Source organism: Aquarana catesbeiana, linkage group LG02 (genome assembly GCF_042186555.1).
Source record: "Aquarana catesbeiana isolate 2022-GZ linkage group LG02, ASM4218655v1, whole genome shotgun sequence".
Lineage (NCBI taxonomy): Eukaryota > Metazoa > Chordata > Amphibia > Anura > Ranidae > Aquarana > Aquarana catesbeiana.
This window is the reverse complement of record NC_133325.1, coordinates 417,766,156-417,791,843: the sequence shown is the minus strand read 5'-3', so window position 1 is coordinate 417,791,843 and position 25,688 is coordinate 417,766,156.

Sequence of the window (25,688 nt, the reverse complement as noted above, 5' to 3'; positions counted from 1 at the left end):
CCCATACAACATTTTGCTATGGGGCCCTGCTATTTCTAGTTACGCCCCTGATAACAGTGTAAATTTGCTGTCCCCTCAAAATAACTCAACACACAGCCATTAATGTCTAAACCACTGGCAACAAAAGTGAGGTCACCCCTAAATGGAAATTTCCAAATTGGGCCCAAAGTGTCAATATTTTGTGTAGCCACCATTATTTTCCAGCACTGCCTTAACCCTCTTGGGCATAGAATTCACCAGAGCTTCACAGGTTGCCACTGGAGTCCTCTTCCACTCCTCCATGACGACATCACTGTGCTGGTGGATGTTAGCTATTGCAAAGTGTGGTGTTCCCTGTACAAAAGCAGAAACGAGGAAGGAGACATTTCAAACCAAAACCAAGAGGACATATTATAGGGTCTAAGTCGCTTGTTAAAGTTAGTGTCAATGGACATGCCACTCAAGCGTTATTTGACACTGGGTCCCAAGTTACTCTTATCTATCGTTCATTCTGCCAGAAGTATTGGTGGCTAAACTCTGATTCATAACCTGTCGATAGACATTTACAAGTAATTGTGACTGTACCTGAGTTAGAGAACAAGGGTATTCCCCCTATGGAGATCACAGCCCTGGTCTGCCCTGACACAGGTGATGCCCGCGCAGCCCTAGTAATACTAGGCACTAAATTGATTGACTAAATTTGAGTGATCCAACCCTACCAGAGCCTTGGAGCCAGAAGCTGACAAAGCAATTGTCTGATTTTCAGGACGTGTTCTCAATGGATGACATGGATGTGGGCTTTGCTAGAAGTGCCCAGCACACTTTTTGACTAATTGATGCTACTTCTTTCCAAGAGAGAGACCTCAAAAGAAAAACCTCAAAGAATAGCACCCAAAGATATTGATGAGCTGAGACAGACCCTAAATCAGATGAAGGGCTAAGGGATTATCATGGACAGTAAAAGCCCTTATGCCTCCCCGATTGTAGTAGTGAGGAAAAAGTGTGGGTCCATCCGCCTGTGTGAAGATTACTAAACCCTCAACTGGAGTACCATACCAGATCAGTACACACTACCCAGGATAGAGGAAGCTTTGGAAGCTCTCAACGATTTACAGCTGCCTGTGAGCAGGGGTAGATATAAATAGTTACCAGGAACACCTTCAGTGTGGTTTGTTTGTTCCTGGGGGAGACACCGAACCTCATGCTACTATGGGTAAGCTGCTGGTAAACCTCAATCTTATGCTACAATGCTTTAATCTAATTAGATGCTTGAGTAATACTCTTATGCCTTTGTTTTCTTTGTTTTTCTTTTTACTTCTATCATTGCAGCCTGTTTAAATATACCTATGGAGCCTAAATAGTTATACTGGTATAGGAGAGTGTGATATATCCAGTTTGGAAGGAATATATATTTGTCCATATGGATTATTGCTGAAGCCCCTGTTACTGTGGACTGACAACAGGTGGAAGGGTGTTGTTTGTTCTATCCTGCTCTTCTCTATTACTCTGCCCCTTTAATTATTTGGATACAGTGTATCTTCTTCCTCCCGCCATGAACCATATGAGTTTATATTCATATCTATATATCCTTACGCCATTGGGTATGTCTTTTATATACTATTACCTATTTTAATGTTCAGTTTGGCTGCTTTTTGGATAGTAACTTGGATTAATATGCTGATTTTTTTCAGCCCTATACACAGTCACTGGTATTAGTAAGAAACTGCCTCCTGCTTTACACTGTGATTCCTGGGTGATCATCTGGGAGCTCTCCATGTGGAGATATTTCTATGTTGACAAGATAGCTATTTGTATCTGACATGCGTATGTCCTGTGGATATAGCAATGTTTGAAAGTTTTTTATTATATGTTATTGCAATACAATGTCTGATGGATTTATTTTATCTTTGATAGTGAGACCTGTTCCTTTCAGCTACCCCCAAGTGTGTCCTGATGAAGCAAAACAGCGAAACGCGTTGAGGCACAGGGGCTCACTGTCGTTTATTTGGTGTCAACTCTCTTGTTTACACTAAATACTCATTACCTATCATCATATGCCTATCGTATGTTTTTAATTCTTTTTTACTTGACCTGTTTGATATGACTTTTTGTTAATAAAATATATTTTTGTACTATATCATTGTCCATTTTTGCCTGTAAAGTCCAAATTGGGGCTCTGTGGCTTTTTACCTCTTTCTTCCAATCAATGTTATGTGGCTTTGGGAGTGTTATTTCAATTTTTACTCATTTCTCAGCCTCCCTTGTATCATGCCTGGGTGGCATCAGTTTCTAACTTGGTCAATATGTTACCCGTTTTTTCTTCACCTAGAATGATTTCCTAACTTGCCTTCTCTCTCAGCAAACCATCGTAATGGAGAGCGGATCAACATTGTTTCTTTGTTGGGATGTTGCATATACTGTATATGTTATGTTGTCTTTGATGGGACATAAAGGTATCACCAGGGGGAGTGTGTAGGTAAGTGTTCTTTTGTACACTGTCTGTGAGGTTGTTTACATTCATGCCTGGTAGCTAGTAGCTACTAGGAATGAGCCCTATGTTCGAGTCGAACGTAAGTTCGAGTCGAACATCAGGTATTCGCCTGTTCGCCGAACAGCGAACAATATGTTACATATATGTTTTGCATATATGTTACAATATGTTTGCGGCAAATTCGAAAGCCGCCGAAACACCGTTAAAGTAAATGGGACACTAACATGAAAAAGTGCTCATTTTAAAGGCTTATATGAAAGTTATTGTCATAAAAAGTGTTTGGGGACCTGGGTCCTGCCTCAGGGGACATGTATTAATGCAATTTTTTTTTAAAAACGGTCGTTTTTTCGGGATCAGTGATTTTTTTTTTAATACTTAAAGTGAAACAATAAAAATCAAATATTCCTTTAAATATCGTGCCTGGGGGGTGTCCACAGTATGCCTGTAAAGTGGCACAGATTTCCCGTGTTTAGAACAGAACCACAGCAAAATTACATTTCTAAAGGAAAAATTGTCATTTAAAACTTATTGCGGCTGTAATGCATTGTCGGGTCTCCGCAATATAGATATAACTCATTGAAAAAAAGAGCATGGGTTCCCCTCCAGTCCATTACCAGGCCCTTTGGGTCTGGTATGAATATTAAGGGGAACCCCGAACCAAAATTTAAAAAAAAATTGCATTGGGGTCCCCGTAATATCCATACCAGGCCCTTCAGGTCTGATATGGAAATTAAGGGGAGCCCTGCGCCAAATATTTTTAAAAAATGGCGTAGGGCCCCCCAAAATCCATACCAGACCATTCTGGTATGGTTTTTAAGGGGAACCCTGCGCCAAAATTAAAAAAAATGGCGTAGGGGTCCCCCCAAAATCCATACTAGACCCTTATCCAAGCACGCAACCTGGCAGGCCACAAGAAAAGAGGGGGGATGAGAGAGCGGCCCCCCTCCTGAACTGTACCAGGCCACATGGCCCCAACATCTGGAGGGTGCTTTGGGGTCTGACAAGGGCCTCATCCCCACAACCCTTGCACAGTGGTTGTGAGGGTATGTGGGCAGGGGGCTTATCGGAATCTGGAAGCCCCCATTAACAAGGGGACCCCCAGATCCTTCACCCTATGTGGATTGGTAATTGGGTACATTGTTCCCCTACCATTTCACAAAAAAAGTGTCAAAAATGTTAAAAAAGACAAGAGACAGCTTGGGATAAGTCCTTTATTAAAAAATAAAAAAATAAAAATGTCCAGCGATGTCCTTTCATCTTCTATCACGCTGCCCCAAAAAAGAGAAAAAAAAAAAAAAAAAGCTGCAACCGTTCCACCTCCATAGAAGGCTCCCACCGACTGATGCTTCTTCTCTGTGGCAGTTCTAATATATCTGAGGACAGGGGCGGTCACCCCGCCCGGTGACGTAAATGGGTGACTCCGCACCCCTCTGTTGCCACGGGGGGCTTCCCCGTTGCTTCCCCGTAGCATCAGAAGAGGCGGGGTCATTCATTTATGTCACCAGGTGGTCCCACCCTCAGCTATATAGGAACTGTCACAGAGAAGAAGCGTCAGTCGGTGGGAGCCTCCCATGGAGGAGGAACGGTTGTGGCTGAATGGACATCACTGGACATTTTTATTATTATTATTTTTTTTTAATAAAGGAATTGTCCCAAGCTGTCTCTTATCTTTTTTACCATCTTTGACACTTTTTTTGTGAAATGGTAGGGCCCCCGGGCCAGGGTTGTGGGGATGAGACCCTTATCCGAGCACGCAACCTGGCAGGCTACAGGAAAAGAGGGGGGGATGAGAGAGCGCCCCCCCTCCTGAACCGTACCAGGGACAACATGCCCTCAACATGGAGAGGGTGCTTTGGGGACAAGGTGCTTTGGGGTCAGACCCCAAAGCACCCTCTCCATGTTGAGGGCATGTTGTCCCTGGTACGGTTCAGGAGGGGGGGCGCTCTCTCATCCCCCCCTCTTTTCCTGCAGCCTGCCAGGTTGCGTGCTCGGATAAGGGTCTGGTATGGATTTTGGGGGGGACCCCTACGCCATTTTTTTAAATTTGGCGCAGGGTTCCCCTTAATTTCCATATGAGACCTGAAGGGCCTGGTATGGATTTTAGGGGGACCGCCTCACAATTTTTTTTATTTTGGTTCGGGGTTCCCCTTAATATTCATACCAGACCTAAAGGGCCTGGTAATGGACTGGGGGGGAACCCATGCTCTTTTTTTCAATGAGTTTTATCCACATTGCCGAGATCCGACAATTCATTACAGCCGCTATCAGTTTTAAATGACAATTTTTCCTTTAGAAATGTCATTTTGCTGTGGTATTGTTCTAAACACGGGAAAAATGCGCCACTTTACAGTCATACTATAGGCACCCCCAGGCAGGATATTTAACCACTTCCCTACCCGCCCATAGTCATATGACGTCCACAGATGGGATCTCCCATCCTGGGTGGACGTCATATGACGTCCTGGGATTCCCGGCCGCCTAGGGGTGCGCGCGCGCCGCCGGGAGCGCGCGCCCGCCGCGTTCCTCGGGACCCGGTGCGTGTGCACGGCGGCCGCGATGTCCGCCGGGCACCCGCGATTGCCCGTTAACCGGGCCGGCATGTGGATCTGTGTGTGTAAACACACAGATCCACAGCCTGTCAGCTCTGAGGAGAGCGATCTGTGTTCCCAGAACGGAGGAACACTGATCGGTCTCCTCCCCTAGTGCGTCCCCTCCCCCTTCAGTTAGAATCATTCCCTAGGAAACATACTTAACCCCTCCCCACCCCCTAGTGGTTAACCCCTTCACTGCTGTCACATTTACACAGTAATCAATGCAATTTTATAGCATTGATCGCTGTATAAATGTGATTGGTCCCAAAAATGTGTCAAAAGTGTCCAAAGTGTCCGCCATAATGTCGCAGTCACCAAAAAAAATTTCGATCGCCGCTAAAAAAAATAAAAAATTTTTTTTTTTTTAAAAATGCCATAAATCTATCCCGTATTTTGTAGACGTTATAACTTTTGCGCAAACCAATCAATATACGCTTATTGCAATTTTTTTTTACCAAAAATATGTAGAAGAATACGTATCGGCCGAAACTGAGGAAAAAATGTGTTTTTTAAAAAAAAAATTGGGATATTTATTATAGCAAAAAGTAAAAAATATTGTGTTTTTTTCAAAATTGTTGCTCTTCTTTTGTTTATAGCGCAAAAAATAAAAACCGCAGAGGCGATCAAATACCACCAAAAAAAAGCTCTATTTGTGGTGAAAAAAGGACGTCAATTTTTTTTGGGTACAATGTCGCACGACCGCGCAATTGATGTTTAAAGTGCGACAGCGCTGAAAACTAAAAATTGGCCTGGGAAGGAAGGGGGTGAAATTGCCCGGTATTGAACCGGTTAAAGGAATATTTCATTTTTATTGTTTCACTTTAAGCATTAAAAAAATCACTGCTCCTGAAAAAATGGCCGTTTAAAAAAAAAAATATTTGTGCATTGATACATGTCCCCTGGGGCAGGACCCAGGTCCCAAAACACTTTTTATGACAATAGCTTACATATAAGCCTTTAAAATGTGCACTTTTGATTTTTCATGTTCGTGTCCCATAGACTTTAATGGTGCTTGTCTGAATTTTTTGCCTGTTCGGTATGTTCTGGTGTAAACCGAACCGAGGGGTGTTCAGCTCATCCCTTTTTGCTACCATAGAGTTCTTGTCACAGATTCTTCCTGTTAAGAGGTTGTTTCCTGCACCTGCTTAAGGGTCAGGAAACCCTTCAAGGCTATATATGTGGATGTCTTACAGGAAGTGAAGGAGAGACTGGCCAGCCACATGCTCTGCAAGCACGGGGGTGCTGCAGGCTAATTTTGTGCTGTATCCATCCGTCTGTCCATGTGGGAATCAGAGATAGCTGTCAGAGCCTTCTCTAAATAAATTGAAACTTTCTATTTGTATACTGCAATATACTTGGGCTATTCTCAAGTGTATGAGAGCAAAGGTCATTTGATTATAACCTAGTTTAGATTATAATCAAGTGACTGGTTTGTGTTGAAGTGTATATCTGCCACTTCATTATTTTAGTTTGGGGGGTTCCTAGCTAGTATTAGCCTAGGGAACGGTAAACCGCTCAGGGTAGCGACAGGATAGGCTTCCGATGACCTTTTAGATAGGTAGAAGTCCAGTAGCATTGATAGTCTATAGTCAGGTTAGGGACCAAGAGATAGGCTTCTTTGCCATTGGTGTGTTTGTCTGTACAAGCGTCCCCATGAAGCCACCGCTCCACAGATGCATCAGTGTTCGTCCTTTCAAGCCGGATTGTGTTACGCCTTGCAAGTCAACTCATTAGGGGCCCCTGCAACTGTGCCACAGTGCCTAATTGGACATATTGGTGTTAAGGCCTTTAGTTATATATCCAGATATATATATATATATATATATATATATATATATATATATATATATATATATATATATATATATAATATATATATATATATAATATATATATATATATATATATATATACTGTTCTTCTCAGACATACAGTATATACATTCTTCCTGTTATTGCTTTGGTTGTATGCAGTGCCATCACTTTATCATATATAAAGTTACACTAATCACCTGCTGGTATGTCTGTATATCTTTACTCATAGAAATCTATGCTGGGTGTATTAGTACTAGTGCTGTCAGTTATTTTGGGTGAGTTACTAGTTATTGTCCTAGAAAGGGATCTTCTCTACATACACTGAAGCCTTGTTCTAGGTGGAGGCACTGCCAATAATATATTCATAGTCCACTCTTCCTTTAGCGAAGGCTCTGGCTCATTTGTTTACCTGCAGGTTAGCGCCATAGCTTGTGTGGAGAGGGCAACTTCATATGACCCCCCTATAACAGGGATACACTGTACTTAAACCAGAACTTTTGGGTTGACAGTAATCTGTGTGATTTGCATTATCCATTGCTCTTCCTTTCCTTACTTTGCAGTTTAATTTGCAATTCCCTTTTATTGTAAAGTTTCTTTTAGTAATAGCGTAATATGTCTCTGCCTTCCATTCTGTTTAGTATGCTCTGTGTCTGTTTGATGCCAATGTAGGAAATGATAGAGTTTCTCAATAAATGCTGCTAGTCACTGCAAACATTAGGTCCTGATATATGAATGTTTGATGGCTGTTCAGAGTGTCAGTAGATTGAGGGACCTACTCGTGGGCAGCAGATAGCTTTAGTAAAGGGAAATTTTGCTTTTAATCTTGTTTTCTTACTGTCTTCCCATGAACTGATATGCTATTCTGGAACATAGCCTTCATTTAACCATTTCAACCCACACACATTCAGCAAACACCTGTACCAGGCATCTGATTTGCTAAGTTTAGAAGACAGTGTAGCAGCAGTGGAGGGGTGCAGTCTGCAACTACAATAAATCAGATGTCAAAGCCACGCACAAGTACAAAGGAGAAGGGGACAGTTTGCCCAATATGCACCAGTACACCTAAAAGCAACAATTACAAAACTAGTCTACTAGTAATTTGCATCTGGGTATACTGACCCAAACTGAGTGAACTATACATATGGAGTTCACTATTCAACCCCAGGCCACAATCTGTGTTAATTATCCAGAAATCTAGTCCAACTTTTCTTATATGTTTATTCATTACAGGTCTGCAGGCGCTGAAATCAGTGAGCCAATATACAAGTCAGGCAACTAGCATTTTAGCTCCTAAACTTCTCTCAGGAAAGACTTACTGAAGAGCCAACTCCAGGAAAACAAAAAAAAATAAAAAAAAAATCCACCCATGCAGTGATCGCCCCCACATTGCAAGAGTTAATTACTGGTTATGTTTAGAGGGTTTCACAGGAGTCTCTATTCCCCCTCCAGACAGCTCCAATACTTTTCTCTGATCTGTGGATGGAGTTTTTATTTCTCCTGGAGTTGGGCAGGTTGTGACACATTTAAGCCCCTTTGTTCACCTATGGATGTAAAATATTGCATCCAAAAGAGTATTTCTTTATTAAATGCATGTACAAAGCTGTAAAACAGCCTATGCATTTAGGACATTAGTCCTTAGTCTTACAAAATATTGTAATTTCTTGTGTTGATCCTTACTCCTACATAGAATTGCACCCATACAGTCAGAAACCATGAAATCAGACCGAGATAGAAGTACAGTTAAATCACACTTGTTTAATAATAATAATAATAATAGTAAAAAGAACAAACTTAGTCAAAACATAGCCAAAATTCAGTAACCGGAACGCATAATCCGCCAAGCCAGGAGTCAGGGATCAAAGTAGTGGAACAGCAAGCAGGATCTGGAGCCAGAGGGGATGTCAGCAAAGCCAGTCTTTAAACAGGAATGCAGGAGATAGTTTCTTGTGCTATGACCAAGGTGAAGGCAGAGCTCCTCTGGACTGGACGGCTTAAGTAGGCAGGACTGACGAGCAGGATCATCAACAGCTGAGTAACTGGAGAGAGATGGGAGCCAGCAATTAGCCGACAGCTGAGCGGCCAGGTCAGAGAAGGAAGGGCTGAGCCCAGCCCTGACAGTACCCCCTCCTCAATGACCCCTCCCCCTCGGAGGACCACCAGGTTTGAGGGGAAAACGTCTATGGAAATCATGGAGGAGGACAGGGCATGAACGTTCGAGGATGAGACCCAAGAGCGTTCCTCCGGACTGTACCCTTTCCAATGCATCAGGTAACGTATGCACCCACAGAACCTACGGGAGTCAACAATGGACTGTACTTCATACTCCTCATGGTTCTCAACCTGTACAGAGAAAAAATAGAGGCTCCCATCATATCATATCGAGCATGGTGGTCCCATCCCCCTTAATGGAAACAAAGGTAATGACCCTCTAAATTGGGACTTTAAATGGACCACTCACTCGCAAATATTTATAAAAATAATCTTTAATGGTATAGAGTAAAATACATATAAAAAATACATATAATGAAGATGCACAGCATGTGCTACATAAGAAATCAATCAATCAATATATATATATGCAATAGGCGTACAACATGAATGCCCAAATGCCCGACGTGTTTCCGGTAGTGATGTTCCAATACCTTCATCAGGGACCAGGGTTTCAAAGGCTTTAACATTCAAATAAATTCCAATGTGATGATTCCATGTCACAAAAGGGGCACTAGAGACCAATCAGTCCACATTAGCACTACACAACTCGCCACCTGGAATGTGATGAGGTGATCAGGTAGACATAAAAACCAATAGGGGAAAACCGGAACCTTAGCTACAAGTAATCTTGAGGTTCAATTCACGTTCCATTAAGTTAGGTGGGACATAGCAGTTGCTTGCAGTTAATAAAGTTTAGGCTAAATAGCCCAGGAGAAAATGTCCCAGCGTTACCTCATATAGAACCTATAGATATGGCGATCCGGCGTGCAGTGTGTAGTCACTGAAGGAGTGCATCAAGGTGAGGACGTGGCACCGAGGTGGTAAAGCGGTTGCGGACCAAAGGTTTTAATAAGGAGACATGAAATACATTTGAAATACGCATATTAGAAGGAAGGTCTAATGCGTAAGCCACTGGGTTAATCCTGCAAAGAATACAGAAAGGCCCAATAAACTGAGGTGCAAACTTCAGTGAGGGAAAACGAAGTCGGAGGTTGAGAGATGACAGCAAGAACCTGTCCCCAACTTGGTAGGAAGGCAGGCGTCTGCGGTCAGCATGGAGTCTGTACTTGTCATTAGCATGACGCAAAAGCCTCCTGGACTTGTGCCCAAGTGGAGCGAAGACCACGGAGATGCTCCTCTAACACAGGAATACTCTGCAGAACAAATGAGTCAGGCAACATGGAAGGTTGGAAGCCATATTTTGCCATAAACGGGGACAATCGGGAAGCAGAATTCAAGGCACTGTTGTGAGCAAACTCTGCCCACGGTAATAGGTCTGACCAGTTGTTACAATGGTCAGAAATATAGCAACGTAGGAATTGCTCCAAGGACTGGTTGCATTCGTAGAAGAGAAAGCAAGCTGAATTCCCAACTGTGCACAAAAAGGTCGCAAGAACTGGGACACAAACTGACTACCCCTGTCCAAGACAATCACCTTGGGTAGCCCATGTAAGCGAAAGATCTCCCGAGCAAAAAAGAAGCCAGTTCCTTAGAAGTGGGCAACTTAAGTGGAATACAATGACACATCTTTGAGAACCGGCCAACCACCATAAGGATAACAGTGTTGCCTTGGGAGTTGGATAACTCCACAATGAAATCCATAGATAGGTGGGTCCAGGGCCTCTCTCCATTGGGTATGAGTTGTAGGAGGCCCACTGGAAGGTGTCGTGGAGTCTTACTCTGAGCACACAGGGAACAGGCAGCTACAAAGGCAGTTACATCAGCACGTAGACTAGGCCACCAGAATTGTTGGGAAATGGCCCAAATGAGTTGATTCTTCCCAGGGTGGCCAGCTGCCTTGAGAGAATGGTAAGTCTGGAGCACGGCAGTACGGAGACTCTCTGGGACAAAGCAGTGGTCACAAGGTTTCTCAGGAGGAGCATGGACCTGAGCAGCAAGAATTTTGTCACCCAAAGGAGAAGTGAGACTGGTGTGAACCGTAGCCAGAAGATGATCAGGAGGAATCACAGGAACCGGAACCGACTCCAACTTGGAAGTTGAGGAAAATTGTTGTGACAAGGTGTCAGCCCTTACATTCTTAGTACCGGGTAAGAATGAGACGATGTAATTGAATTTTGACAAGAAAAGAGCCCATCGCACCCTTTTGGGAGAGGGGCGTTTAGCTTCGGACAAGAATGTGAGATTCTTATGGTCAGTAAGAATGAGAACCGGCACAGTGGTACCTTCGAGGAGATGTCTCCATTCTTTCAGGGCTAAAATGATCGCCAACAGCTCTCTGTCACCAATCTCGTAATTGCACTCCGCAGGTGACAATTTTTTGGAAAAGTAGCCACAAGGATGCATAGCTCTCTCAGAGGTAGGACGTTGAGACACAAGGGCGCCAACACCAGTCTCAGAAGCATCAACCTCAAGGATAAAAGGTAACGTAGGATCAGGATGTGCCAACACAGGAGCAGAAACAAAGGCAGCCTTGAGACTCTCAAAGGCCTTATTGGACTCCGGAGACCAACTCTGTGGGTTACCGTCCTTTCTGGTCATATCAGTCAGGGGCTTGACCAGAGAAGAGAAGCTACGAATAAAATTCCGATAATAGTTGGCAAAGCCCAGGTAACACTGCAGAGGACGTAAACCCATGGGTCGGGGCCACTGTAGGACTAAAGAAAGTTTCTCTGGGTCCATCGAAAAACCAGCAGTGGAAATGACAGCGCAGGAATTTAACCTGTTCACGATGGAACTCGCACTTCTCCAGTTTACAATAGAGATTGTTCTCTCTTAGTTTCTGAAGCAAACGACAGACATCTGTGTGGTGGCTCTCCAGGGACTTGGAAAATATGAGGATATCTTTGAGGTAAACCACCACAAATAACTGCAACAAATCTTGGAGGACATCGTTAATACATTTCTGAAAAACTCCTCCTTAATCCTCACGAGATTGAGACAAGAAGAAATCCTGGATAGCCGCACTCCGGGATAAGGACATCTTTATTAAAGTAAAATTCAACAATACAGGCAAATGCAGAGAAGTACAGTGTGGTAAACCTCTAACGCGTTTCACATCATTTGGATGCTTATTCGTATCCATCAATGGAATTGGATATGCATTCTTAATCGTAAAATGATTGAGATCCCTATAATCGATACAAGGTCTTAGTTCACCACTCTTCTTCTTCACAAAGAAGAAACCAGTACCAGCGGATTTGTGGATGAAACCTTGAGAAGATGCATCTGCAACACACTCCTCCATGGCCTTATCCTCCAAGACCGACAAAGGGTAAACCCGGAAATGAGGGGGTATGGCACCAGGTTGAAGGTCAATTGCGCAATCATACGGCTGGTGTGGAGGCAAACTGCCAGCTTGACCTTTGTCAAAGACATCGCTAAAATCGTGGTACTCCTCCAGCAGGGAGGAGAGTGATGAGGTGCACAGGCCCTTGGCTACTTTCTGGAAGCATGTCTCACTGCATTGTGGTGACCAGGGGAGAACCTCAGCATGGAGCCAATCAAAGGAGGGGTTATGCCTCTGTAACCAAGGATAACCAATAACCAGCGGAAACTTAGGTGAGGAAATAACTTTGAATTGGATTATCTCATGGTGAAGAGCCCCTACGGCCATGGACAATGGAACCATCTCAAAAGTCACATGAGCAGGCTGTAGAGGTCTCCTGTCAAGATCCTCAATGGCAAGTGGAGCATCACGCAGCTGCAGTGGAATCGAGTGCTTCGATACAAAGCATCAATGAACAGGCCTGCAGCCCCAGAGTCGATTGGAGCCTGTATCTCCATGGACGACTCAGCCCAAGAAAGGGTGACGAAAGCAGGGGCTTAGCCTTCTGGATAACTGGGGACGAAACAACGCCACCTAAGGTCCATGACAGGACCTCAAAGTTCGGTCATTCCCTGGACTGTTAGGACAAGACTTCAAAAAGTGACCTGCCTGGCCACAATAAAGGCACAATCTCTCCCTCCTCCTAAAGGTTCTCTCATCCGCAGAGAGACGCGTGAAGCCCAAGTGCATGGGTTCATCTTCACAGACCGACTCGGTACCAGGAGGCTTGGGAGGTGAGGGAGGCACGGGTGGGACTGCAAAGCTCGGAGGCAAATGTACAGGAGGCTTCTGCAAGCGCTCCTTAAAAGAGAGTCTTTCTCTGAGTCTGGAGTCAATGAGGATGGCAAACGTGATCAACTTCTCCAGCTCAGTGGGTATATCTCGGGCTGCTATCTCATCCTTGATGGAATCCAAGAGACCATGAGAAAAAGCAGCCACGAGGGCCTCATTGTTCCAAGCAACCTCTGCTACCAGAGTACGGAATTCAATGGCGTAGTCGGCAACAGTTCTCATACTCTGATGGACATGAGGCACTTGGCAGCAGAAGCAGAGCGTGCAGGAACGTCAAATACCCTTTTAAAGGAGGCCACAAACTCAGGGTAACTCAAGACAACAGGTTTTTGCGTCTCCCGTAGAGGGTTTGCCCAGGCCAAGGCTCTCTCAGAAAGCAAAGATATCACAAAACCTACTTTACTTCTGTCTGTGGGAAACGCCTGGGCAGCATCTCAAAGTATATTTCAACCTGGTTGAAAAACCCTCTGCATTGAACTGCATCACCCCTAAATAGCTGGGCATACCTCTTATAGAGGTAATACAGGAGGCGGGTGCCTGCACAGACTGGTGCAGCAGCAGGGACAGCCTGCAACTCGGGTTGTACCGGAGCAGCCACAGTGGGAGATTCCAGGTAAGCCGCGTGACCCAGGAGCGTTTGTAACACTATGGCAAACTGATCCATGCGGTGATCTTCAAATATTAAAAAGAACGTATCAGCACAAAGTGGTCATATGGATACGGATATAGTTACAAGTGCCACGTCTTATCCAAGTAGATTGGATGAAGTGGAAAACATTTTTTTTTGTGGGCGCAAGACTTTAAAGGCACAGTAATTACTAATTATATTCTTAAAATTCCAGTTTATTTAGAAAATATTAAAAGGTAATATAAAACAGAAAGGCAAAGTGAAATTCAATTCAGCGTTAGACAGTTTTACAAATTATGCACTCCATACATAGCTATATGGTTAAATTAGTAGTTAAAGCAGTGTTCGAAGTCAAAAGATCTTGATCAATATAGTTACGTTGCGTTGAACCAGAAGCTATGCAGTGGTGATAATCAGATACTGTATGGGCTCGACATGTTACGCGCCTCATGCGCTTCTTCAGGAGCACAAGAATTGAATACTGTAATGAACAATGCATTTACGGTAAATAATACATCATAATATAGTAAATTCAAAAAGGTATAGTATTTTTGAATAGGGGTAAGTGGAAGAACTGTGAAAAACCGTGTCATGGTGTAATAGGAGGGGCTAACTCCTAAACTCAGGGACATGCATCTAGTCTGCAGGGTCATGGTGAAATACAAACAATGTGGGGACGTATGTAACATAGTAAAAAACAAAGGTTAAATAATATAAAGGATATAAGCTGAATATACAGGTAAGGGTGGGAGGAAGGGAGGAGCCAATGGGAGGGGGGGGGGAAAGAAAGGAGAGGAAGTGGGAAGGAAAATGGGGGAGGGGAAAGGGAGGGGGATAGAGGAAGGTGATGGGAGAGGAAAGGAACGGTGGGGGGAGGGGAAGGAAAGGGAAGGTAGGGGGAGGGAAGGGGGAGGAAAAGGTGGGGAAGGGGGGGGGAGGGAGGGCGAAGGGGGAAGGGAAAGGGGGAGGGGGAGGGAACACACAGGGAAGAACAAAAAGGGATGGGGGATAGATTGTATACAAATATCAGTAATAAAATTTAAAAGAGATAATCAATTTAAATTGATTGATAATTGTGTGGGGAATGATCTATAGCATATTTAAAAAGTTGATCCACATTAAGAATGGTAGTCAGATTTGCAGTAGATATTGGACTTACCCTGGTAGGTTATAGCTATGTAAATGGGAATAACCTTGTTAGCAAGTATCAATAGCTTGCAATAGATACCAATTTTAACTTGCTGGACGAAAGTCTAGTGTTAGAGGTACGTGATGGTTTACATCAAAATTCATATAAGATTAGATGTATAAGAGGTTAGTGGTCCCAATCTCTAGGTATACTGCGGCTGTTAGGGAGATAAACCCATAGAGAAAAAAAGATGATTTGCCGTAAGTACAAATAAAAGTATAATGGGGGGTAAGATATAGATCATCTGTCACTATTTGGTAATATCAAATAGACCATTGTGCATCAAGGCTTACCTGGGTAATCAGCTGAAAAAGATAGATGGAGGGGGGAAGGTTGTTGCCCTCATCGAGCCACACAGCCGTCTCGTGGAGAGCGGCTGGTAGTGTGGATTGTACAAAGGGAGACGCAGGAAGCGTCTCTTGTACATCCGCCCCGCCTGTAATCACCAATCGGCGTAGCCGACGTGATATCATTCAGGCCGGCCGCTGACGCACACTGCGCATGCCTCAATCTCCGGCGCCATCAACAACTGATGGCGCGACGGAGAGAGAGGAGGCCGCTGCGTCATGGTATCCCGGCAACGATACCCACACGGACACGGCCGGCCGGACTCCCCAGCTCCGAAGCGGGCCGCACAGCTGACGACGCGCAGGGGAGAGAAGGGGGCAGCCGCGTTCCAGTAACCCAGCAACCCGGGTCACGTGGAGGCTACCGCACATGACTCATCCCTGCGCGTGTGTCCGTCAGCAGCCGGCTCGCACGGAGGAAATCCGCCAGCCGCGGCCATGCCGACACATCACCAGAGGACACCCCTTGCGCCAATCCTCCATAGGAGGAGTGGCGCTGGGCGGCCGCACATTGCTGGAAAGATCACCAGACGGTGCAGGGAAGTATGCATGTCCTGTGAAAGGGGAGCAGCCTCTACACATAAAACCGGATGTATTTATAATAAAGTAACACATGTATTATTCAAACAGAGTATTAATAAATAATAAGGGGCGGCTAAGATAGTTGAAATGACAACCGAGGTAGAGAGAAAGAGAAAAAGGGGGGGGTGGGGGATTACATCAGCCATATATATCGATATTAATAAATCACCATAGAGTGTTGCAGAATTAATATATTAAAGTACACTAAACCTACATATGCAAACCTGCGATTAATAAACCATAGATAGTTGGTGGGGATATAGGCAAGGCAAAACATATATATTAGTTAGTGTCAGTAAATGACAGTAAGTAGTTATATAATTATGCCTACATTAATCACATATATATGTTAACAGGACAAATACATAATCAATATAATGAGGTACATTGAACCTACATATGTATTAAAAAAGCAATTAGTAAGCAAAAGGCAGTTGGTATGCACATAGGCGAAACAAAACGTATATATTAATATCAATGGACAACAGTAGGTAAGGACAATTATCCATAGTGATATAATTATTTTAGATTTTCTAATTTTTTTATAGTTCCATGTCTATCATTCGGGGGAAGCACAGCCGAGGAAAAAGGAGGGGGAGGGAAAGAGGAGGGGGGGGGGGAAGGGTTATAAATGAATCAAGTTGTGTAGTTAGAGAAAAGGTTTATAGGTTTGGGCCTCATTGATTCCAGGGGGAAATGTAGCACATAGGCGTTCTATCCATGTGGTTTCTTTTTGGCAAATAGCTTTGTCCCAGTCCCCACCCCTGGGGTCCATTGGGATTACTGCTAGTACAATAAATGAGATAAGGGAAACATTGAACCTGTGGTAAAGGTCAAGGTGCCTACTAACTGCTGTCACCATTTTGCCTTCCCCCGAGTAATAGACATGGTCCCTAATTCTACAGCGTAGGTGTCTTATTGTTTTCCCTATGTAGAATGCGCCACATTGACATAGCATAAGGTATACCACTCCTTTTGTATCACAGTCTGCATAAAATTTGGGTCGAAATTCTTCCCCATTGGGTAATCGGAAAGATTTCCCCTCTCTTATCCAAGGGCAAAAGGAACATTTGCCACATTGAAAAATTCCTGATTTCGATTGTTGGTGTTTAGGGGTGGTAACAAAGTGGCTTGAGGTCAGTTGGTCACCCAGGGACCTTGTTCGTCTAAACGTGATTTGGGGGGAAGAGCTGATGTATTTGTTGATAATAGGGTCTTCCTGGAGGGTCGACCAATGTTTGTTCAGTATATCCCGAAGTTTTTGATGCTCTTGCGAATATTTGGTAATAAATCTTACTGGTGCATTTGTAGAAATGGTTTTTTTCTTAAAGAGTAAGGAATTTCTCGACTGGCGGACGGCTTTGTTATATGCACTGCGCAGTATGGTCTTAGTATAGCCCCTTGCCAATAATCTGTTGCGGAGCGCGTTTGCTTGGGATTTAAATTCCTCTAATTGCGTGCAGTTCCGACGTAGTCTGAGATATTGTGCATAGGGGATGCTCTTGATGAGCGGTCTGGGATGGGCGCTTGCCGCATGCAGTAGAGTGTTTCCTGCAGTTTCCTTTCTGAACAAAGTGGTGGCTAGACAGTTCTCTTTGTCTTTAAAGATCGTCAAATCTAGGAAGGTTATTTGGCTCGGATGTGTACAAACAGTGAATTTAAGATTCATAGAATTCTGATTAATAGTTTGAATGAAGCTGTCTAATAGATCTTGGGTACCTGTCCATACTAAAAAAAGATCGCCTATATAGCGCCGCCATATAAGGGCGTGGTCAGTGTAGATGGTTAGATCCTCATTGGAGAAAATGTTGCGTTCCCACCCCCCCAGGTACAGATTGGCGTAGCTCGGTGCACAACATGTGCCCATAGCCACGCCCTGTACCTGGAGGAAGTGGGAATCTTTAAAGCAAAAGTAGTTACGAGTTAGTATAAATTTAAGTAATTCCAAGACAAATTCACAGTATTCCCAGCTGTAGTGATCTTGTTCTTGTAGGAACATGTGTGCCATCCCGATGCCCTGCTCGTGTGGGATACTGGAGTATAGAGACTCCACATCCAATGTCACGAGGAGGGCATCGGGAGGGACAGGCAGTCCTTCTATCTGTTTTAGAAGGTCAAGTGTATCACGAGTGTAGGACGGAAGACTCAATACATGTGGCATTAAAATAGAGTCTACAAGACGGCTGGCATGTTCAGACAGAGAACCAACACCGGAAACGATTGGGCGACCGGGAGGCATTGTGCGGTGTTTATGTATCTTCGGTAAGGCATAAAAGGTAGCCTCTCTAGGTTTTTTGACATTAAGGTAGTTGTATGTATCTTGGTCAATTAGGCCCTTTTGGAAAGCTAGACCAATAATCTCCAGGTATTCTTGCTTGAATTCCTGGATACAGGTCTCAGAAAGATGGCGATAGCATTGTTTGTTTGATAAAATTTTATTTACCATAGATTCGTAGTGTGTTTTTGTCATAAGGACGATGTTTCCTCCTTTATCTGAAGCTTTAATTACTAGATCTGGGTGATTTTGTAAGGCCTGGATGGCTTGTCTTTGAGGGTATGAGAGATTTCCTGGGGTCGTTGATGTAGTAATCTGTTTGATATCTTTAATGGTTCCCGTAAGGAATGCCCAGATATGCGAGTTGGTAGTCAAGTCTGGAAATCGTTGTGATTTCGGTTTAAATTTTTTTAAAATATGTGTGGCTGACGTCGCCGTATCCTGTGAAGAATTTGATTCTGATACTGATTCATTTTCCTCCAATAAGAGTATTAGATCTCGGAGGACTCTAAAGTCCTCCATGGAAAAGTGTTTCACTTGTTCTGATATAGCTTTATCTTGTTTGGATTGTAACACTTGTTTGTCATACAGAAATTTATACGTTAGATTACGTGAGAATAAATAAACACCTTTTATTGTCTCATATTTGTCGATGTTCGTAGAGGGGCAGAAGCTTAGTCCAAATTTGAGGACCTCAAGTGTCTCTTTCCCAAAGTGGTAAGGAGTTAAGTTTATAACTTCCAATCCCGTGGTTATGTCGGTGTTGTCATGTTGGTGAGCGATTGAAAATTTACTTGTGCATTTGGTGCTTGGATGTGTGCATCCAGTGTACTTTGTCTAATGTTAGGTACTCGTTGTGTCAAGGGTGGGAGAGTGGTGGGGGGATAATGTCCCTGATGATTCAAGGGGTCAATGGGATTTCGGAATGTAGTTCGGAATTAATGAAACTTTTGATTTTTTATTATCAAACAGAATTGAATACGTTAGACCAGGAGATTATCCTACTACAAACATCGAACGAGAATATTAGCGAACACGCCCTTTTTTCTAAACGAGTCCAAGATACTAAAGATTACGTAACAAGGATCACAAAAGACATTATCTATAAAAAACAGAATAAGTTATCTAAAGATCGCTTAGCCTTCTCTGAAGGCTTCGCATATCATTGGCAGAATACTATGCAAAGAAAGGGTTCTAGAAATTACTGCCGTGCAAATAAGACTAATAATAATTACGGGGCGACAGATGAGGACACTGAATCAGACTCCTCATTCAGATCTACCTCTTCCCTTCCAAGACAAAGCCAACACAATCCCCGGGACAACTCTGGAGCTCGGAAAAGAGACCATGGAGGAGGCTCTTATACTCCCTCCTCTAAAAAACGCCCTCCCAACGCAGATACTAAATTACAACCACATCCCCAAGCACAAGGACACACCACACAACCACATGATCGATCACTCACACAACCCAAATATTTGGGTGCCACTGCCCTACAAGCAATACAAATTTTGAGTAACCAACCATCAACACAAAAAATGACACAACCTAACACTATAGGCCCTACTGATATGGGCCTAACTAACCCAAACCCCATTGACCCCTTGAATCATCAGGGACATTATCCCCCCACCACTCTCCCACCCTTGACACAACGAGTACCTAACATTAGACAAAGTACACTGGATGCACACATCCAAGCACCAAATGCACAAGTATATTTTCAATCGCTCACCAACATGACAACACCGACATAACCACGGGATTGGAAGTTATAAACTTAACTCCTTACCACTTTGGGAAAGAGACACTTGAGGTCCTCAAATTTGGACTAAGCTTCTGCCCCTCTACGAACATCGACAAATATGAGACAATAAAAGATGTTTATTTATTCTCACGTAATCTAACGTATAAATTTCTGTATGACAAACAAGTGTTACAATCCAAACAAGATAAAGCTATATCAGAACAAGTGAAACACTTTTCCATGGAGGACTTTAGAGTCCTCCGAGATCTAATACTCTTATTGGAGGAAAATGAATCAGTATCAGAATCAAATTCTTCACAGGATACGGCGACGTCAGCCACACATATTTTAAAAAAATTTAAACCGAAATCACAACGATTTCCAGACTTGACTACCAACTCGCATATCTGGGCATTCCTTACGGGAACCATTAAAGATATCAAACAGATTACTACATCAACGACCCCAGGAAATCTCTCATACCCTCAAAGACAAGCCATCCAGGCCTTACAAAATCACCCAGATCTAGTAATTAAAGCTTCAGATAAAGGAGGAAACATCGTCCTTATGACAAAAACACACTACGAATCTATGGTAAATAAAATTTTATCAAACAAACAATGCTATCGCCATCTTTCTGAGACCTGTATCCAGGAATTCAAGCAAGAATACCTGGAGATTATTGGTCTAGCTTTCCAAAAGGGCCTAATTGACCAAGATACATACAACTACCTTAATGTCAAAAAACCTAGAGAGGCTACCTTTAATGCCTTACCGAAGATACATAAACACCGCACAATGCCTCCCGGTCGCCCAATCGTTTCCGGTGTTGGTTCTCTGTCTGAACATGCCAGCCGTCTTGTAGACTCTATTTTAATGCCACATGTATTGAGTCTTCCGTCCTACACTCGTGATACACTTGACCTTCTAAAACAGATAGAAGGACTGCCTGTCCCTCCCGATGCCCTCCTCGTGACATTGGATGTGGAGTCTCTATACTCCAGTATCCCACACGAGCAGGGCATCGGGATGGCACGCATGTTCCTACAAGAACAAGATCACTACAGCTGGGAATACTGTGAATTTGTCTTGGAATTACTTAAATTTATACTAACTCGTAACTACTTTTGCTTTAAAGATTCCCACTTCCTCCAGGTACAGGGCGTGGCTATGGGCACATGTTGTGCACCGAGCTACGCCAATCTGTACCTGGGGGGGTGGGAACGCAACATTTTCTCCAATGAGGATCTAACCATCTACAATGACCACGCCCTTATATGGCAGGGCTATATAGACGATCTTTTTTTAGTATGGACAGGTACCCAAGATCTATTAGACAGCTTCATTCAAACTATTAATCAGAATTCTATGAATCTTAAATTCACTGTTTGTACACATCCGAGCCAAATAACCTTCCTAGATTTGACGATCTTTAAAGACAAAGAGAACTGTCTAGCCACCACTTTGTTCAGAAAGGAAACTGCAGGAAACACTCTACTGCATGCGGCAAGCGCCCATCCCAGACCGCTCATCAAGAGCATCCCCTATGCACAATATCTCAGACTACGTCAGAACTGCACGCAATTAGAGGAATTTAAATCCCAAGCAAACGCGCTCCGCAACAGATTATTGGCAAGGGGCTATACTAAGACCATACTGCGCAGTGCATATAACAAAGCCGTCCGCCAGTCGAGAAATTCCTTACTCTTTAAGAAAAAAAACATTTCTACAAATGCACCAGTAAGATTTATTACCAAATATTCGCAAGAGCATCAAAAACTTCGGGATATACTGAACAAACATTGGTCGACCCTCCAGGAAGACCCTATTATCAACAAATACATCAGCTCTTCCCCCCAAATCACGTTTAGACGAACAAGGTCCCTGGGTGACCAACTGACCTCAAGCCACTTTGTTACCACCCCTAAACACCAACAATCGAAATCAGGAATTTTTCAATGTTACAAATGTTCCTTTTGCCCTTGGATAAGAGAGGGGAAATCTTTCCGATTACCCAATGGGGAAGAATTTCGACCCAAATTTTATGCAGACTGTGATACAAAAGGAGTGGTATACCTTATGCTATGTCAATGTGGCGCATTCTACATAGGGAAAACAATAAGACACCTACGCTGTAGAATTAGGGACCATGTCTATTACTCGGGGGAAGGCAAAATGGTGACAGCAGTTAGTAGGCACCTTGACCTTTACCACAGGTTCAATGTTTCCCTTATCTCATTTATTGTACTAGCAGTAATCCCAATGGACCCCAGGGGTGGGGACTGGGACAAAGCTATTTGCCAAAAAGAAACCACATGGATAGAACGCCTATGTGCTACATTTCCCCCTGGAATCAATGAGGCCCAAACCTATAAACCTTTTCTCTAACTACACAACTTGATTCATTTATAACCCTTTCCCCCCCCCCCTCCTCTTTCCCTCCCCCCCCCTTTTTCCTCGGCTGTGCTTCCCCCGAATGATAGACATGGAACTATAAAAAGATTAGAAAATCTAAAATAATTATATCACTATGGATAATTGTCCTTACCTACTGTTGTCCATTGATATTAATATATACGTTTTGTTTCGCCTATGTGCATACCAACTGCCTTTTGCTTACTAATTGCTTTTTTAATACATATGTAGGTTCAATGTACCTCATTATATTGATTATGTATTTGTCCTGTTAACATATATATGTGATTAATGTAGGCATAATTATATAACTACTTACTGTCATTTACTGACACTAACTAATATATATGTTTTGCCTTGCCTATATCCCCACCAACTATCTATGGTTTATTAATCGCAGGTTTGCATATGTAGGTTTAGTGTACTTTAATATATTAATTCTGCAACACTCTATGGTGATTTATTAATATCGATATATATGGCTGATGTAATCCCCCACCCCCCCTTTTTCTCTTTCTCTCTACCTCGGTTGTCATTTCAACTATCTTAGCCGCCCCTTATTATTTATTAATACTCTGTTTGAATAATACATGTGTTACTTTATTATAAATACATCCGGTTTTATGTGTAGAGGCTGCTCCCCTTTCACAGGACATGCATACTTCCCTGCACCGTCTGGTGATCTTTCCAGCAATGTGCGGCCGCCCAGCGCCACTCCTCCTATGGAGGATTGGCGCAAGGGGTGTCCTCTGGTGATGTGTCGGCATGGCCGCGGCTGGCGGATTTCCTCTATCTCCTCCGTGCGAGCCGGCTGCTGACGGACACACGCGCAGGGATGAGTCATGTGCGGTAGCCTCCACGTGACCCGGGTTGCCGGGTTACTGGAACGCGGCTGCCCCCTTCTCTCCCCTGCGCGTCGTCAGCTGTGCGGCCCGCTTCGGAGCTGGGGAGTCCGGCCGGCCGTGTCCGTGTGGGTATCGTTGCCGGGATACCATGACGCAGCGGCCTCCTCTCTCTCCGTCGCGCCATCAGTTGTTGATGGCGCCGGAGATTGAGGCATGCGCAGTGTGCGTCAGCGGCCGGCCTGAATGATATCACGTCGGCTACGCCGATTGGTGATTACAGGCGGGGCGGATGTACAAGAGACGCTTCCTGCGTCTCCCTTTGTACAATCCACACTACCAGCCGCTCTCCACGAGACGGCTGTGTGGCTCGATGAGGGCAACAACCTTCCCCCCTCCATCTATCTTTTTCAGCTGATTACCCAGGTAAGCCTTGATGCACAATGGTCTATTTGATATTACCAAATAGTGACAGATGATCTATATCTTACCCCCATTATACTTTTATTTGTACTTACGGCAAATCATCTTTTTTTCTCTATGGGTTTATCTCCCTAACAGCCGCAGTATACCTAGAGATTGGGACCACTAACCTCTTATACATCTAATCTTATATGAATTTTGATGTAAACCATCACGTACCTCTAACACTAGACTTTCGTCCAGCAAGTTAAAATTGGTATCTATTGCAAGCTATTGATACTTGCTAACAAGGTTATTCCCATTTACATAGCTATAACCTACCAGGGTAAGTCCAATATCTACTGCAAATCTGACTACCATTCTTAATGTGGATCAACTTTTTAAATATGCTATAGATCATTCCCCACACAATTATCAATCAATTTAAATTGATTATCTCTTTTAAATTTTATTACTGATATTTGTATAAAATCTATCCCCCATCCCTTTTTGTTCTTCCCTGTGTGTTCCCTCCCCCTCCCCCTTTCCCTTCCCCCTTCGCCCTCCCTCTCCCCCCCCTTCCCCACCTTTTCCTCCCCCTTCCCTCCCCCTACCTTCCCTTTCCTTCCCCTCCCCCCACCGTTCCTTTCCTCTCCCATCACCTTCCTCTATCCCCCTCCCTTTCCCCTCCCCCATTTTCCTTCCCACTTCCTCTCCTTTCTTTCCCCTCCCCCCCCTCCCATTGGCTCCTCCCTTCCTCCCACCCTTACCTGTATATTCAGCTTATATCCTTTATATTATTTAACCTTTGTTTTTTACTATGTTACATACGTCCCCACATTGTTTGTATTTCACCATGACCCTGCAGACTAGATGCATGTCCCTGAGTTTAGGAGTTAGCCCCTCCTATTACACCATGACACGGTTTTTCACAGTTCTTCCACTTACCCCTATTCAAAAATACTATACCTTTTTGAATTTACTATATTATGATGTATTATTTACCGTAAATGCATTGTTCATTACAGTATTCAATTCTTGTGCTCCTGAAGAAGCGCATGAGGCGCGTAACATGTCGAGCCCATACAGTATCTGATTATCACCACTGCATAGCTTCTGGTTCAACGCAACGTAACTATATTGATCAAGATCTTTTGACTTCGAACACTGCTTTAACTACTAATTTAACCATATAGCTATGTATGGAGTGCATAATTTGTAAAACTGTCTAACGCTGAATTGAATTTCACTTTGCCTTTCTGTTTTATATTACCTTTTAATATTTTCTAAATAAACTGGAATTTTAAGAATATAATTAGTAATTACTGTGCCTTTAAAGTCTTGCGCCCACAAAAAAATATTTTTTCCATGCAGTGATCTTGCTCATCCAATCTGGAAGAAATATTACCAACAAGTGGATGGACTGTATCTTCTAAATTCATGGCCTTCGCCTACTGTCAGAAACCATTAAATCAGACTGAGACAGAAGTACAGTAAATCACACTTGTTTAATAATAAAAATAAAAAGAACAAACGTAGTCAAAACATAGCCAAAGTTCAATAACCGGAGCGGATAGTCAGCCAAGCCAGGAGTCAGGGATTGAAGTAGTGGAACAGCAAGCAGGACCTGGAGCCAGAGGGGATGTCAGCAAAGCCAGTCTTTAAACAGGAACGCAGGAGATAGTTTCTTGTGATGTGACCAAGGCGAAGGCAGAGCTCCTCTGGACTGGACGGCTTAAGTGGGCAGGACTGATGAGCAGAATCATCAGCAGCTGAGTAACTGTGTAGAGAGATGGGAGCTGGCAATTAGCCGACAGCTGAGCAGCCAGCTCAGAAAGAAGGGCTGAGCCCAGCCCTGACACAGACCATGGTCATCCAGTGCCCAGGGCAAAGATGCCAAACTTTGTCTCTGCCTTCAGTGAGAACCTGATGATCCTCTGCAGTTTGGCTCCCACTCCCAGCTGCCACTATGGTTGGCACCTCACACATACTTAAAATGCAGTGCCCCTGTCTCAAACATACATAAAATGCAGCCTCTCTTCCTCACAAATACATACAATGAAGCACCACTTCCCCTCACACATACATACATGCAGT